At 51.7% G+C, this 17,320-nt stretch overlaps 3 long non-coding RNA genes and 1 pseudogene across 3 annotated transcripts; all 4 read right to left on the bottom strand.

Moving 5' to 3' along the window:
• Window positions 1-1,757: 1,757 nt before the first annotated feature.
• On the bottom strand, window positions 1,758-2,806 carry LOC119113682 (uncharacterized). Its single transcript, XR_005095919.1, has 3 exons — window positions 2,783-2,806; window positions 2,299-2,395; window positions 1,758-1,840 (listed from the first exon to the last, which is right to left on the bottom strand). It is a non-coding gene; the product is annotated as an uncharacterized LOC119113682 (long non-coding RNA).
• Window positions 2,807-3,354: 548 nt separating this feature from the next.
• LOC119113692 (uncharacterized) lies at window positions 3,355-4,951 on the bottom strand. The gene is made up of 3 exons (XR_005095924.1): window positions 4,889-4,951; window positions 4,076-4,153; window positions 3,355-3,418 (listed from the first exon to the last, which is right to left on the bottom strand). It is a non-coding gene; the product is annotated as an uncharacterized LOC119113692 (long non-coding RNA).
• A 1,707-nt stretch (window positions 4,952-6,658) lies between these two features.
• On the bottom strand, window positions 6,659-9,248 carry LOC119113372 (uncharacterized). The gene is made up of 3 exons (XR_005095900.1): window positions 9,160-9,248; window positions 7,287-7,340; window positions 6,659-6,735 (listed from the first exon to the last, which is right to left on the bottom strand). It is a non-coding gene; the product is annotated as an uncharacterized LOC119113372 (long non-coding RNA).
• Window positions 9,249-10,418: 1,170 nt separating this feature from the next.
• Window positions 10,419-14,550, bottom strand: LOC119113893 (NHP2-like protein 1; annotated as a pseudogene).
• Window positions 14,551-17,320: the final 2,770 nt, after the last annotated feature.

Genomic DNA, 17,320 nt, shown 5'->3' on the forward strand with positions numbered 1-17,320 from the left:
TATCCTTCCATAATCGATAAAACTAATCTGATCTCAGCGGCCCTCAACGAATCTGGGGGGGGGGGGCTGATCCGACACCCCTGACCTGCCCCGATCTCAGCCCGGATGTCACCTGGAGGGCACCCTGGCCTACCCCCACCACCATCCAGATGCGACCTCCGCCAAGAAGTTCACCTGGAGCGCGCGCAGGTCATGTTAAAGCTCTGGCCGATGAGGATGGCGTCAGCTGGCAGCAGGCGCCGCAGGTCGCGCTGTACGTCCTCCAGTCTCGTGGTCACGCCCTGCGGCGGCGGAGGAGGGAAACGGATTAGTTCCACGGAATGTTATCGGAGCTGATGTAACAAGCCCGGCGATTGGCCGTCACCCAAGAGCCGCGCCGTTGGTGGAAGGCAGTAAATGCAACAATGCAATCGCCGCGACCATAAAAGCATTGAATAAGGCGACTAACATCATAGTGTGGCAATCACACATGGCTTCAAGGATTGCGTTATTAACATGTTCACAGATGCTCGTTCCAAAGTATTCGTTGCATTCGCGTCCATCTGTTACAGCGACGCTCTTTTGTTCCGAAATACCCACCAAATCAGATGTATTCAGTCACATTGTTGTCTTGCTGGTCTAAAACAACACTTAGGTGTGCGCATGCCACGTTTTGTGCTCCCAAATGCTTTTGATTCTGCTTTCCGGCGAAGCAGTGAATTTACGGAACACGCGTGCACAAGCGCACCTACGTCCCTCCGGAAAAACAGCCGGTGGCCACGTCTCAAGCACACACGATCCCCGGACGGCGCCCGCCGCAGGCCCCACAGCCGCAGAGGCGGCGCGGTCCACGACAGGGCGCTGCCAGCCCCTCCCCCCTCCACAGCTGGCCGGCGGCTGACCTCGAGCCGCTCGGCGGTGATGCCCGAGTAGCGGTGAGGTAGTCGGTGATGGGGTTGTCGGGCCGCACCAGCGTGCCGTACACCAGCTCCTCGGCTTCGCTCAGCACCGAGATGCTGGTGAGCTCGCTGCCCTCGCGCGTCAGGCACATCTCGCAGTCTACGGCGAACATCGGCGAGTCGTCGGTGACCTGGGGTAGCAGCGCGGGCGTCACGGCACGGAACCAGCGGCCGGCTGGCGCCTCAGCGACACGCTGCTCTGAGCGAGAGGGTTGAATTACGACGCCGTTGCTTCAGACGCGTTCGTGTGATCGCAGTCTCCAGGTCAGAGACGTCGGTGTTGTGAGGACGGAGCAAACGATCGGCGCAGACCTCATCAGCCGACGCCCTTCTACCTGGCCAAATCGTGTCGATGTCAAGAGCGTGACACGCACAACTGCACAGCAAACCGAACCCCCAATGTCTGCTGCTTGCGTCTCTCAAGTGATAACTGGCTACCGCCGACGGCAACGTGCCCTCCCCATTTCCTACCATCTCGAACACAACCTTGCCACGAGAGCACATCCACGTCTCGGGGCACCTGTGACGTCTGCATCTTCCTAAATCTTCAGACATTTTCTGAGGCATTGCAATAGTTACCATCCGCCGGAATGTCACCCACTAAACCAAATCATCCCACTCTCAAATGTCCCTCCCACTCCAGCCCCAGACTAACCGGCTTGTACTTGTCCCTTGGTGGGCACGAATCCGCGGAAGGCCTTGCTGTACAGGCCGGCGCCGGCAGCGGGTAGCCCTCCTCCTCCATCAGCTGCGAGTGTCCAGCAGCAGCGCCGTGCGCCCAATGGCCGCCGGCTGCGGCAGCGCCTGGGGCAGATCGATGCCGCCGCCGCCAGGGGCGCTGGTGTCGCCCCACTGCCGGTGGATGAGGCCCGCCTGCACGGCTCCGTCCAGACTCCCCAGCTCTGTGGCGGCGGACGGCGGGACGTGATCAGTCATCGGATGACCTCACGGTCGGTGGGACGCTTCCAGTCACGCCCCATGTATCGCGGCGGACGGCAGGACGTGATCAGTCATCGGATGACCTCACGGTCAGGTGGGACGCTCCGTCACGCCCCATGTATCGCGGCGGACGGCAGGACGTGATCAGTCATCGGATGACCTCACGGTCGGTGGGACGCCTCCGGTCACGCCCCATGTATCAGCGAACCCTAAGTGTCGCCATGCTCGTGTGGAGGTGGGACAGAGGCAGCTCCCTCTGGCTGGAATCGAGCCCAAATGTGCCGATCGCGAGCATCTCCACAGCCACTCAAGCCCCATCACGTAATGTCATCGGGATCAGAGAAGCCGGGGGTTTTCTACATGCCGATGATGGGTGGTGGCACGCCAGGCCCGAGCGCTGGGGGTGCACTATGCTGCTCACGCTGAACGAGCCGGTGCTTCTGCGTCATGCTGAGCGGCACGTTCAGGATCTCCTCGGCTACGCTGGTGCCGTAGTGGGCCGGCGAGATCAGCTCCGTCTGCGGCAGCGCCATCTCGCGTCAACGGTCAGGATCGTGCCCCGCCATCGCTACCTGAACGGAGCGGTGAATGGTAGCTGTGTCTCTCGGCACCTCGTGTCGCATCGCACCTCATCAGTCACGTGCCTGGGGTCAGTACCACGGGTCAAGGCGGGCAGCATGGCAGCCAAACCCCTACCGGAACGACAGTGTAGAGAGTGAAATCAACATACAATCATCATCAATCAACATACTTCAAGTGCACTCACTGCTATCATCATCTTTATGAATACATGTTTGAAAGCTGATTACATCCATTGTATGAGAAGCGACACACAAATAGGCAGCGCAGCTGCGACGTCCCCTAGTCCGGTGGGGGGAGGGGTCGGAGGCGTGTCCAGGCCGTACCTGATGCGGGAAGAGGGTCAGCGTTGACTTCATCAGGTCCTGGGCAGCTGGAGGTCGCGCAGCGAGAGGCCGTCCACCACCATGGCCACCGTGCGGGAGATCCGGTCCGCGTTCAGTAGGTTACACCACCTGTTGATGAACAGAAGCGGCACGTCACACCACGTGAAGGGAATGGTGGCCGAGGTGATGCTTGAAGGAACAAGGGCGCCAAACGAATCGCGTTTAGGGCTCGGTTGTGGTGCGATATCATTATCAGAGATATCCATATCATGCTATGTTACAACGTCTCTAAGAACGAGTGTCATGCTTCATTACACACGGGATCGACTGTGCAGGTTTCCGCGAGCTAACGCCATCCCACGCTGGAAATCATTTACGCCTTGTAGTATGCAGTAACGAGCTTGCAAACCGAGCACGCGCGGCGCACGCCTGCCCGGTCACGGCGTCAGACGTATGCCTGAGTCCCTATCAGGACGTCTCGACAGTACGGACCTGTAGGCCAGGGCGCGTGGTCCCGGCACGACCGCGTTCAACAGCAGCGTCTGCACGTCCCGCATAAGATGGGGTCCTGCTGTGGGCGGCCATTAGCAGGGAGGCGTGGTCGCCCGTGGAGGAGAGCTGGAACTCCGGGCACCGCTGCAACGGAACAGGCCACCGGGTCAGGTCACCAACAGAACAGGTCACCGGGTCAGGTCACCGGGTCAGGTCACGGGGGTCAGGTCATTAACGGAACAGGTACCACCGGGTCAGGTCATCAACGGAACAGGTCACCGGATCAGGTCACCAACGGAACAGGTCACGGGGTCAGGTCACCAACGGAACAGATCACCGGGTCAGGTCACCAACAGATCAGGTCACCGGGGCAGGTCACCAACGGACCAGGTCACGGGGTCAGGTCACCAACGGAACAGGTCACCGGGTCAGGCCACCAATGGATCATGTCACTGGGTCAGGTCACCAACGGAGCAGGTCACCAGGTCAGGTCACCAAAGGGACAGGTCACGGTGGTCGGGTCACCAACGGAACAGGTCACCGGGTCAGGTCACCGGGTCAGGTCACCAACGGAACAGGTCACCGGGTCAGGCCATCAAGACAACCCGGAACCCAGAAACACAACGGATTGGACACTTGTAGCGCTGCAGTGCTGGCTGTGCCTATGAACTGGGCCCTTCTGGTAGGTCCGGTCATTAGCTCCAATCGGGTCGATGAAGGGGTTAACTATCACGGGCAAGTCGCAGCGTCAGTCCGATACACAGCCACGGGAGTGACTTTTGGGGCCATGCCGCCGCTCACCTCCTTCCTCCGCTTCCGCCGCAGCGAGCTGCGCATCGCCTGGTAGTCGTCGGCGCTGATCTCGTCCGACGGCTCCGCCTGGAACAGCGGTCAGACGGCGCTGCTGACCGCAAGCAGGAGCCGACAGGCGTACAGTGCTGCCACGTGGGCGCGGGGCCTCGGAGGCGTTGAAACCACTTCCGACGCGATTTCTAACTAGCCTGCATCCCTCATTGCACACACACACACACGCAGCACACGCACACGCACCCGCACACCACACACACACACACAACACACACACACACACACATCACACACACAGCACCACACACACACACACACACACACACACAACACCACACACACACACACACACACCACACACACAACACACACACACACACACACACACACACACACACACACACACACACACACACATAGATATATATATATATATATATATATATTATATATATATATATATATGCACCGACTCCACAAAGCTGCCAACTGATGCTCTGGTCTCCGTTTTCGCCGTAGCGAGGCGGCAGCTTACAGTCCGCGGCAGGTACTGTTCAGGTGGCCACGGCACGATGGGGAAACAACAGTGTCCTGCTGGTCTGGAGTCGGCAGCGCCGACAAATGGATCAAAACAACCACTTGAAGAATGCTCACATGCTATGCAGCCCTCATGTCAGGCGCAAACATAATTATGAGCCCATTGCACTTCTGAAGTCACAATTATCGTTCTGATCTGTGGTTTCACAACTCGTGGACTCGTCCGTGACGTCACATCTTCCTTTCTCGCGCCGACGTCATAATGCCCACCTGTGTCGTGTCTGCTGCTGAGGAGCCTGCCGTCGGGGCCGTCTCCCCGCCCGACACTCGTGCTCGTCGGAGGCCGCTCCCTGCCGCCGCATTTAAACATCAGCGCAAGATGTGGTCACCATAAACTCAGGTGACACACCATACTGTGTGCCAGACTGTATCAAAGCCTGGCTTTTCGTCCTTGGCGTGCGTATTATCTTGTTCCAAAAACTCTTCACGTTGTTCCTTTTGGGAGAGGTGTTCCCCATCCCGTGGTGTTACTGGATGATCGGAATTTTGTATATTAAAATCAGGCCACCGCCATACAGCATTCAACTTGAGCTGAGCTCCACACAGCCATGAAGTAGTGATATCCATAAGTCCTAATTGTAGCCATCCATGGCGAGCGGGCAGTCCCACCTTGCCGCCATCCCGCGTCCTGTCATTGTGCAGCACCACCGCCAGCAGGGGCCTGCAGCTTCCGCCGCCTGCGCTCGTGCCGACTGAGCGCCTTCGATGAGGAGAGTCTGGGCGCCTGGACTCCTGCACAACGAGCACAGAGCGTCAACAGAGCGCTCCAGGCACGTGGTGGTGCGCCTGCGAAGCCTGCACAACGAGCACAGAGCGTCAACAGAGCGCTCCAGGCACGTGGTGGTGTCTTGTCCACGCACTTGTTAAGCCTGCTGATGAACCATCGCCGCCCCCGACCGCGAGCGTCGGATCATGAGTGTCGTGAGACCAGGTGAAGGCTACCACTAGAAGACTCGGACTGGAGCTCGTGAACGCTTTCGCCGGACAAGGCGACCGTTTAATGAAGGCGACATTCTGCTCCGCGATCCACGACCGGGGCGTCCTGTAACGTGACGTCACGCACCGCGAGCGACCCCGCCAACACGGGACGCGACCAGTGGCCAACTCGAAACCGAAGTCTATACTGTTCCCTACAGTTACCCCCACCACCAACTCGAGTCTATTCTTTCCTAATCTCTGCACTATTTGACGTGCAATTTCGCAAACCACCGCCGCTCACGACAGTCCGGTGCGTACAAGCTGGCGAATACAAATACAGCAGTGGTCCTCGAGCGTGAACATTCCTGAACCACCTGGGGTGGCGGGAAATTAGTATTTGACGCTTGTCTGAAAGGCATGGCAGCTGGGCACAAGTTCGATAGTGCTAGCAAATGTCCTAACATGGTGCACTGTAATTGCGCGGTAAAGTCATGTCCACTCATCGCTCTCTGCGTGTCCTACTCCAACAGTTTTGGTCTGCCTCGAAGACCAACGGTCATGAACGACGCTGGCCACGAGGCCAGCGCCGCTGCCGGGGGTCACGGCCGGGCGGCAGGCCACACTTCCACACCCGGCGCGGACCGTTGTGCCGTGCGGGAGCCGACAGGCGGCGGCGGGTGGCGGCGGGCGGGGGCGAACTCACGCGCGCTGGGGCTGACCCGCGCCGCTCAGTCGGTCCTCCGGCGTCGCAGGGGCGTCCAGCGGCCCGGAGCCGCCGCTGGTCGCCGCCCGAGGCTGCCCTGGACGCAGCGCAGAGGTCAGACACGCACAAGTGACCGGGGGACTGTTGCGGATCGGGGCTCCGCGCTGGCGGTGGTGCGTCCGCTAAACCATCGGGCAGGTCGACACAAAAATACCATCGCGCAACGTATATAACCGGTGATTTTATACGCGAAAGTAAATACTTAAACTAGCTACAGGCATCAACGGCTCGTTAACAGGTGTTACGTTTATGAAATACATATGCTACGGAGATTCCGTACAACGGATTGATCGACGGCAGCTTACTTGGGTTCTGAATTTGCCTCTGTTCGCTTCTTCAGTGTGTTTGGAGCCGCCAGGAAAAAAAGCGGGTTGTGCTGAAACATAGTCAGAACTAGCTGGAGGAGTGGCAATGGAAAATCTCTCTCATTCAACAGTGCAATAAGGGTGGCTTACTGGGCAATGTGGAAAAAGTTGCACATAAATGGCATACAAAATGGAAATATCTGTAAGTGCAAGATGTTAAACCAAATATACATGCTTCAAATTCGTCCAGTAACAAACACTGTCCAGGTTGAGAAATGTGGGAGCCCCAAACAAACAAACCCACACTCCATTTTGAGAGACACGACAAAAACTACATGAGAGAAAAAACTGAGCCAGTCACTTCCACAGCACTACAGCGCTGTGAAAGCTGGTGACATGAGAGAATGTAAAGCCAAAGGCAGCATCATCAGCAAGCAAGGAGACCATTTGCTGTGAACTGTTAGGTACCTATTGAAAACCTTAACATGCAATAAAATGGTAGCTTAACTTCCCAGAGCATTGCAGAATCAGATGCATTTGTGTGAGTCTGGCATCACTACAAACCATCAACTCATGTGTCACATACACCAAAGACTGATCAGCTCATAACTGCAGAACTCACCCGTAAGGCAGCCTCTAGTACTGAACATTCTGACATGGCTGGGCAGTGTTGTGGCTGTAAAATAACCACAAGACATCACACAGGCAGATTGCTGCTTTTAGTTATATTCACCTGCAAATTAGCTAAGACAATCAATGAGCATACATTCAACACATCATCTTGAAATATATTGCAGCATGCCAAACACATCACCAGGATGGGTTGGAAAAAATCCTGCTGTGGCTATAAAATATCTTTGCTTCCTAACTACCCCTTCAAAACTGGACATCACCACCATCACACACCATTGCACAGGAGAAAAAAAGGTGTACAAACAGAAACAGGGTCTTTTCATGGCTGATGTGACCAAAATGGGTTCTTCCCACTAGCATACAACTTATGGCTAGGCAAACACTGATCTTGCCAAGCATTGGGGCACATTAACATGTGCTTGGTGGGGGGTCAATTGAGCCTCCCACAGGTTTTTTCCAGAATGGTTTCTGAGCGGCGCGGCACAGCCGCGCCAAATTTTTCTCAGCTGTAGACAACTGAATAGCAGATTGTTTGGTATAAAAAATTAGATGCGACCTTGCGGCCTTGTAAGGTTGTTGACCTATGGCAGGTCAAGCCAAGCTAGGGTTTCAGCGAAGACAAGTTCTAGGGAATCGTTCAATCTGATGCAACAATGGAGAGTTAGACAAGGTCACACATCTCTGAAATGGATTTATTAGGCAATGCAAATACTGAATGAGCAAATTATCTTGACCTAAGGTCAGGTATGAAAGTCAGACCAAGCTCAAAACCAACCTGTTTTATCAATCTAGGGCTTGCTGTTTGGGGGTACTTTCTGGTGCTCATTTCAAATTTACTAAACACAGAAACCACATTATACATTGTCCATGGACTTCTGACAGGTCAGAATAGGTCATTGAGCTAAAATGACCCCAGTCAACATTTTTCTTTTTTTGAGACATACTGCCCAGCATAATCTTTGTCACTTATCCACATGCAACACTCAGAACAGTTTTGCATGATTTTGGTCACCATGACCTTCAAAAGGTCAAAAAAGGTTACTGACCATGAATGAGCATGTGACTATTTGCTTAGAAACAGATAGCTGGATTGTGGAGATACTTTGGAAACCAACCAGGAACTTGACCTTGTTTGACCTGATTTGACCCCAAAGTCATGACCTACAAACCTCAAATTTTGACCCGAGTTCACATACAGATCAACATATCCTGCAAATTTGGTGTCTAGCTCTCTTAGTTCCCGGGATATCAGGGGGGTCAAACCGACCCCCCACCCGAGTGAATTGTATCTAGCTGGCCACCCGGGCACATGTTAAGCTTTAGCCACCAAACTATGATGCTGGCCTGAAATTTCATAATTACATGGTGTAGGTCAGGGTTCACATGGCAAACAATGCTTTGCATAGGCTCTCATCCCAGAAATCCATCTATTCAAAGGGACTTCAACTTATCTGTTAAGAAAGAAGTGATTTCCACAGCCACAGGATGGGGAGTCGGCAACAGTACCCATCCTTCTACCTCAGGCACGACATATACATATAAATAATATTCTGCATATCAGCATATCTGCAGAGCCAAAGTTTCCTGCATGATGTCCCTTCAGCAAATGCTGAGCAATGGTCAGTTATAAGTTGATTAACATTGCTTTTGTCATTAAGGTCACCTACATAGTTTACATCACTGAATGGTTGGCTGACGTATACCGCTATTTCATATTCACATAATGAAAAGATTAGCAACTCCCAGGTGTGGGAAAATGTGATCAAGTCAGTGTTTTCCATTTCTGAAACTATTCGGCTAGACATCTGCAATAGAAATAAGCATAAACGAGGCCAGAGAAAAAACGCTGTTACCCTTCCCACCTGGGTGCTGTCTTCGAAAATATCGTTTACGTGCAAGTTACCACCCTAATTTTACAGATAGAACCCCGGATACATGCCGAGCGTCGTGGAGGACCATTTAAATGCATGCAAGAAACGCAGCGCAGTCAAATGTCTTTCAGAGTGTCAATATTGTCTTCCCGTATTTTTTTCCTCTGATTTTCTCCTCACCGACCCCCCTGAAGGTGTCTATGTTGATATAAAAAGCGTTCATGTCGGCACTAGATTTACATGTGTATTCAGGGTGATATTCGGGACCAACAATATTCTTAAATTTAAAAGGGTATGGCTGCAAACTGCACTGCATGATCTTCAATAGGTCTATTTTGGTTCAATACCCCATGCAAATGTGAAACACTTCCCTCATGGAATATTCAATATGTGACTGACAATCCGCGCCAACGCATTGCAATCATCCGGGGTGTGAGCGGGATTTCCCAGGGGGAAGGGGTGCAGCTCTATTCATTGCAAAACAAATAGCATCACACGCGCAACATAAACGCTTAGTTTCTTTCATGACACTGTTATAGCACGGCCAGTTTGCACTTAGGTTAGTTTTCGGTTGTTCATTTCGTTTCTCCAATTTTCAAGAAATCTTCAAGTGTCTACGTACGAACAAAACTTTGATAGGGGTGGGGCCCGTGCCTCGGCGTCCCCCACCTCAATCGCTTCACTTACATAGCCCGTTCAAAACCGCTGCCAGGCAGCACGCAGGGGCCCCGGCGCTGCTACACGCTCACCCCCACGCGTCTGGGATTGGCATCACATTGGCATTCCCGCTAGCATCCTGCCTTGCATGTTTCGCAATACCTGACGCCGACGGAGCCCTTACGAAGACGAGATCTACGAAAACGTCTCGCGCAGAGCAACGTAAGACCTGGAACGTTATATTAACTAGTTTAGTGATGCAAGCACTGAGACCGCCGCGTCGCACTAGGTAAATGCAGTAAATTGCGGCAGGTACCGGACGATCTACAATGTTGCAACAGCACTGGCCGATCTACAATGTTGCAACAGCACTGGCCGATCCACAATGTTGCAACAGCATGGCCGATCCACAATGTTGCAACTGTACTGGACGATCTGCAATGTGCCAGAACGCACCCAACAGAAACTCAATAACTCACACAACATATTTGGATGACTGGGAAACCTCGCCGCACGCCCCGCTTCCGGGCGCGCCATTCATCATGTTCAATCCCGGTCTGTCTCCGAAGATGGACGCAAGCCGTTATGCCAATGTGTCGTGTATTTGTCAAAAAATCACTCCTGGCGCTATGATGGATTTCCTTCCCATCATTTGGAATAGCTCAAAACGGCACCCCACCGCGCGGCTAACAGACAACTCCCTGATAGTTGGGTGGCCATCAGAACAGTCGGCGACGCCATATAGAGACGCGGGATCGTTCAAACAGGCGCGATGAATGAAACAACGCAATATGACGTTCTGGTCGATACAACATCGGAGCCGACGAAATGACACATCCGACCACAAAAGCTTCGCACACACCCGTGACGGGACGCCGCGTCGGACGTCATCCAGTGACGTCACCAGAAACCCGCCCCGTCTCCGATGACGTCACAGTCAGCCGACCGGGCGGCGGCGGCGGCGGGCCGGCCGCCTAGATGAGCAGCTTCTCAATCTCCCAGGTGGAGACTCTGGATCTGCGGCTTGAGCTGCGAGCCTTCGTCGACGGTGACCCGCACAGGCGATGACGGCACGGGACACGCCGCAGGCGCGACCAGCGCTGGCGACACGGGTCACAGGGTCAGGCAGGGTCACAGGTCAGGGCACAGTCCACCAATCGGGCAGAGCATTGACGGTGTCAGAGGCATCAGAACTCAGCGTTAGGCCAACCAATACCACGCCAGCAGGATTACGGCACAGGTCAGAGTTCAAGAATGGCCTGAGTACCGGTCATGATTCAGGGATCGTACCTCCCACCTGAGCCAGGGGTGTCGGTAGTGCAGTGGTTAACGCGCCTGCGTCGACCCACTGCGCGTCTGGGAAACCAAAGGTACGGGGTTCGATTCCCCGCGGTGCCCGCCCTTCCTGCCACGGTGAGAGGCAGGCGACGCCATATAGCCTCAGCAGCTGAGTGCGTCATAAACCCCCAACGACCGGCCGACGACCCGAGCCACTTTATCATTAATTGTCATGAGCGACTTGCGCCTAGCACCAAATACTCCGTTGAGAGGTGAAGTAAAACAAGCACCAACCACCATGGTTAAATCTGGGTGCATGCATGCACCCAGATTAAAAAAAATACTCCCATCAACACACTGCAAGTGATCCCCATTTCTGTAAGTTCCCTCACATCAGCATCGGCTCACCCTGCTTGCTGCGCACGAAGACATAGGGGAACGTTCTTGTCCTCGCACAGCAGAGGTAGGTGAAGCAGGATCTCGAGCGGCTCGGCGTCGGCTGTCATCACGATGAACTCGGCCAGCCCACGGTTCAGCGCCTTGGTCGCCTCGTTCGCCCCCTTCTTCAGCTGCTTGTAGTTAGCAGCTTGCTGCACCAGGTTCAGGATCTTGGCAGTGAGAGCGGCGTCCGCCAATGGGTACGCCTTGGGGTTCACCTCCGGCTCCGCCTGTGGTCAATTTAAGTATTTCATGAAGCGATAATTTTTCATGACACATTCGCTGAAAGTTCTTTGGCCATTAGTCAGTGACAAACAGATCGCAGGAAGGGTTGATCATTGTTCTACACTCAGACCGCGACACATTTTGAATGTCTGACGTGCACCCAGACCAAAACAAACCAGCAGATCATGGATGGAAAAAATTGTTTGGACCACTGTTCTGTCAGGTGTGTTGGTAAGTACACAATGTTTCAAGCCAGCTAACTCTACAGCTGTAGTGAGGCATTACTGAGTCCTGAAAGACTGGAGGCTGTCTGCCTTCCATCCATATATGCAGCACAGCACGAATTCTCTCCGGGATCACCAGGATTCAAACCAAATGAGGATGAGTCTGAACAATTAAACCATTTGTGGTACTGATACCCCCTCCCAATCCTTTCATAGAATTGATTAACTAGCACATGACACATGGGGTTGATGATAATCATGAATGACAACTGTAAGAAAAGCAGCCCTTCCACTGAACTTTGACAGCTTGTCCGCTGATCTGAAACAAAAGCCTTCTATAATGTTGCAATACTCTGGACTTGATATGTGAGAAGATTACATGGGATTAGCCAGGAGGAACACTGGCAAAGCTAAACAAGCTTCATACATGCATACATAACAAGGGTGGTATTTGAACCTGATGAAGTTGGACCACTGAAAGCCAATTGGGACTATTTCCTACAATTCTTAGATAAACCATCATCTATATATATATATGCCTTCCGATCAACCCAACCTGTGGCGAGGTCGGTTCTGTCACTTTAAATGCTCCCTATTTGCCCTTCACAGGTATGGCCTGTGGCCAGTGGCAGCATCGCGCAAAAAGCCAGGTGACCTTAGAGGACAAGACGGACATCGCCCAGCATTCGCATTCGGGCACCATGTTAAGCTTTTGTCACTAATTCCAGCTGTTGTCTGGGATGGCATGATCGGATGGTAGGGGTCAGGACTTGTGCAAGCACTGCTTTGTGTGAGCTCTGATCCCAGAAATCCCCTGTCGAAAGAGTCTGGATCAAATCTTTAAAAAAGAAACTAGTGCCACAACAGACACATGCATCAACTAAAATGTCCCAAACATTGATTTGCCCCTACCCTTGATTCATCTCCTTCACAACACAGACAGACAGGGGAGACGCAATAGGTCTACACTGTCCTTTTCAAATTAAGTCAGCTGCACACTGCCCATTTGGATGGTAATATCCCTTGTATCTCCCTGGCAGCAGCAATGATTGTAATGGTACTGAACAGCTACAAAGAAAACTGTAGCTCCAAAAGGTTGGACATTTTTAGCTTTTGAACAACGCCTCACCATAAAAAGGTAAAGCTGGAGAGTGGCCTGAACAGGATTGCACAGTTGGTAATGTGCCATTTTGCTAGGTCAATACCTCAGCCCACTACGCCCATCAATGATCTCTTTTTCCAACACCTTAGCCTTGCAAGCCGTTATATGAAAACTGTTCTGCAGCAATGCAAAACTTTCACATGATTCCTTTTTTAGTTCTCAGAATAATTATTGTAGTCTTGTGCTTTGAGCGCTTGTTTTGGCTTTCCCCACATAACAGTACAAAATATTTACCTAAAAGCATTGAGCACACCTTGACAGGGTTTGTTAACTACAGCAGCTGCATGGCACAATCAGAATACAGTGGTTAGCACCAAGCACCATAATCTTCTTATGAAAAAGTGTCTGTATATCATTTTCTACCACTCAAACACACATTGTTTAACTTCTGCTCTGGCTGGAGCAGCATCAAGTTTAGCTCTCATTATCAGATATGGATGTAAAGATGAATATTACTGTCAATCTGTGCAGCGATACATTCACCACAAATGTTTGGAGGTATAAATAATGAAGCTGTGAAGTTTTCCAGATGGAATTCATCACATGTCCTAGTTCTGAATGCCTCCAATGTTTCCAAAAAAAGTTTTGCATATTTCTAACCAATATTTAACTAAGTTAACTTGGAGCTGAACTGCCCATGTTCTATAACCTGACGTACACCACGTGTGGATCAGACAATCTTGGCTGCACTGATATGCACACTTAACATATTTGGAAATGTTTGAAACCTGAAAATATCTCTAAAACTGACAAGAATCTGCTATAGGTAAAAATCTAAGTAAAATGTATGCAAAAACTACACCAGTCTCGGCAGAATCTAAGATCAGATTAGTTTGGAGGAACTTTGAGGATGCAAGGAGGAAGTTAGAGGAGCAACAGGAACAGGCCCCAGGCTAGTTGGGCAGTGGGAACATGCCAGAGGCTAGCGGAAACAATGGAAACAGGCCCACAATATCAGAAGATTATGTTGCAAGCATACTTAAGGCAATGAGGCCAAAAAATCAAGTCAGCGCTACTTGGCCTAGTCTGCATTCAGGGTGGTCAAACGCGAGCTTGTGTCCACCAATGTTGCGTGTTTTTGAAGGCACACACTTCAGTCCCGGAGTCTGGTACAGGCCCTAATCCAAGACAAGACATTTGCTGGCTCAATGGATAACTTTTTTGCTGACTGGACGTCCAGTGCATTCCACGAAATAGTTCCTTACCATTTCGTTAACTTCGGTGCAGTAGAAAAAGTGCTGTTATAAAGCTGCCCCCTTAGACACTGTTTGATGATGGATATGAGAAGCCTCTCCGCGACTTATGTCGCTTCACCGAGGGAAATGAATCTCCACGAACCGCACCACCAACACAGCCAGACTCTTCCCGCCCGGCAGATTTCGGAATGAGCCCACGTGGGTAACGTTCACGGACTCAAGGTACCAGGTTTACGAGGGACACTAAAGTACTGCAATTTAACACAAAAAACAGTCAGGTAAACTTTATAACATCTAAGTGGTCAACAAAAAGGGTTCACACACGACCATTGAAAAACTGTTTTACAAGCTGAAACTGAAACCATGGACGAAAAACTAATACTCAGATGTCACAGAAGATCATAAGTGCGGTTAAACGCGGAGGTCATATTGCAAAAGTCGTCTTATTGGGAAACTTTTCACTTGACTCCTGTAATTGTACAAGTAAAATTTAGGTAGGTAATCCTAATATTTAATTTGATATTACCGCCGTCATGAAGAATTATATATTCCCTTAACCTATATATGTAATTCTTATTGCATCACTGGCGCATTAAACACAACGGATGAGAAGATAAAAATGTTAAAAGCACACTAGCGTCCGCTTTGTAGAAACGTCTAGGGAACTAGTGAATGCCGAGGCGTCATCATTCTTGCTTTGCCTACACCGCAGAATTATTCCTTTTATTTATATTTGCTTGTCATGCAAACAGCATAGAAAAATGAGTGCTCTTTCCCCCGAGCGTCGGAGGGGCTGTGTGGCGTCGGCTTCGGGGTGACTGTAGAAACTGTTACTCATTAAAATAACGTTGAGGATGTACGGGAAGCTGTCTTGTGCACACAAAATAAGAAACGCGTTACAGCAAAACTTCCATCTTACAACAGTGAATACTGCGACCAATTCCTCACGCATTCCCACGGTAGCTGGTATTCCATGCCATCACTTGTTAAGTGGATTCATATCGTCAGACCATTGCTTGTTCTGCAACTAAGACTTCTCTGCTTGGTTGGCCTGTTTACCCTCCACCCACAGAAAGCGTTAGTTAGCAGTCCATAACATGATCTTTACGTCAGTAGTTGCAGCAACGAGCTATAAAGTTTAACGTCTGAAATCACCAACATTTTCCAATCGCGACTGCAGGAGTTTAAAGGCAACTCGGCCTGTTGATCCTTGTCTGTTCGAGATCCCGCTCAGGCAATCGAACAATGCCATTTTATGGATGTGATCGGTGCGCATAGGCGGATCCTGGGGGGGCACGGGGTCATGCCCCCCACCCAAACAAATGAAAGTATGTTCCCCCCCCCCCAAAAAAAAATCCCGGAACTTCATAAAAGTTTCGTCAACTGACCGTCTGTTTTAACTTTAACTGTTTTAACTGTTTTGTTTTAACCTCTGTTTAAGATTCAAAAGCATTTCGGTGCTTTTTTCGGTTTTGAATGGCGTCCCTACTAGGTACTCGCGAACGGCACCATGAACTGGACCCCGGATCCCACACCAGCCAGCTGGCGACGAACGGTTGCCCCCCCCCCCCCTAAAAATACAACTCCGGGCTAGATCCGCCCCTGTCGGTGTGGCATGTCTTCCCGAGCCGTGTCTGTTGGTAACTTGCCCACCGGCAAAAATATGCTGGAACGCCGCAACCATGTTTCCTCTGCGACGTCGGTATGAGTACAGCCAAGGCAGTTGGAGGACTTGGATTCTCTCATGATATGGCAGGCGCCCTACTTCTTGGACAAGACGCGCAGCTCATCGCTGGTCCGGCTCCAGCTGGTCCTAAAGCAGCTTGCCGAGCGGACTTCAGGTGGTGACGTCACACCCAGGTCATTGTCAACCTCATGCCTCTAAACGTGTTTGCATAATTCGGCCGATTGACGTCATTCACGCCGATTGACGTTGCAGTGTATTGCGGTTAACGTGCGATCTTTGTCTCGGAAACAAGCGTAGCGGTTGCACATTGGTGGAGGGGTGGAAAGGCGTGATTTGTACCTCGTTGCTTTCCACGCACCGTCATATAGCTAACGTTCGATGCTGCCCGAAGTTGGAGGGGGGGGGGGGGGAGGGGGAGAGAGTCTGCCGCTCTCATCCGCGGCCCGCGGAAAAACACACACTGATACCTTGGTACCTGGCAGGCAGTTTGTGTTTTGGAAAGAACAGGCCATTTACGTTTGAAAATTCTTCAATATCCAGGGTCCCCCATTCAGGGCACCCCACGTGTACCTCGGAACTTAGCCCAGTAATTAACAGCCGCCTGGTGCAAGGCTCAACGCAGCTTAACCACATAGCCCCCACCCTCTATCGTTACCGAATAATGCCTCGTCGGCACGCCGGAATCCCACATCAACTCATGATACTTTGTCGCTGGAATCACGCAACGGCACACCGGAATCCCTCGTCGGCTCTTAACACTTTGTCGCCGGAATCACATGTTCGCTCGCCGGAATCATATGTATGAACCTCGCCTCCTGGAGTCACCGTAATGATTCTAACAACAGCGCCCGCGGTGACCGAATTAACTAACAAGAGCGCCCGCGGTGACCGAATTAACTAACAACAGCGCCCGCGGTGACCGAATTAACTAACAACAGCGCCCGCGGTGACCGAATTCTTGAGCAGCGTTAAGGGTCAGTCACTCATGGTCATCTTAGGGAATCCCCTTCTGTGGCCGCAAGCCAATCCATCAAGGAAAAACAGCTAACTTTTCCGACAGCCCAATGCCCTTTTCCGACTTGCACCTTCTGGGAATCGCAAAAAGGCAGCTGAAAGTCGAATCCCACGTTATGGATGTGTCCCACCTCATCTGCGAGTCGCGGAGAGATCGACCGACAGCCAACTCCCTTATTTCTGTAAGGAGTGGGACCTTTCAGCCCCGGCTAAACAATCAATCAATCAACTCATCAGTCAATCAATCAAGCAATCGGCCGCGGCCTGCGTG

Source organism: Pollicipes pollicipes, unplaced genomic scaffold (assembly GCF_011947565.3).
Source record: "Pollicipes pollicipes isolate AB1234 unplaced genomic scaffold, Ppol_2.1 Scaffold_7262;HRSCAF=8765_pilon_pilon_pilon, whole genome shotgun sequence".
NCBI lineage: Eukaryota > Metazoa > Arthropoda > Thecostraca > Pollicipedomorpha > Pollicipedidae > Pollicipes > Pollicipes pollicipes.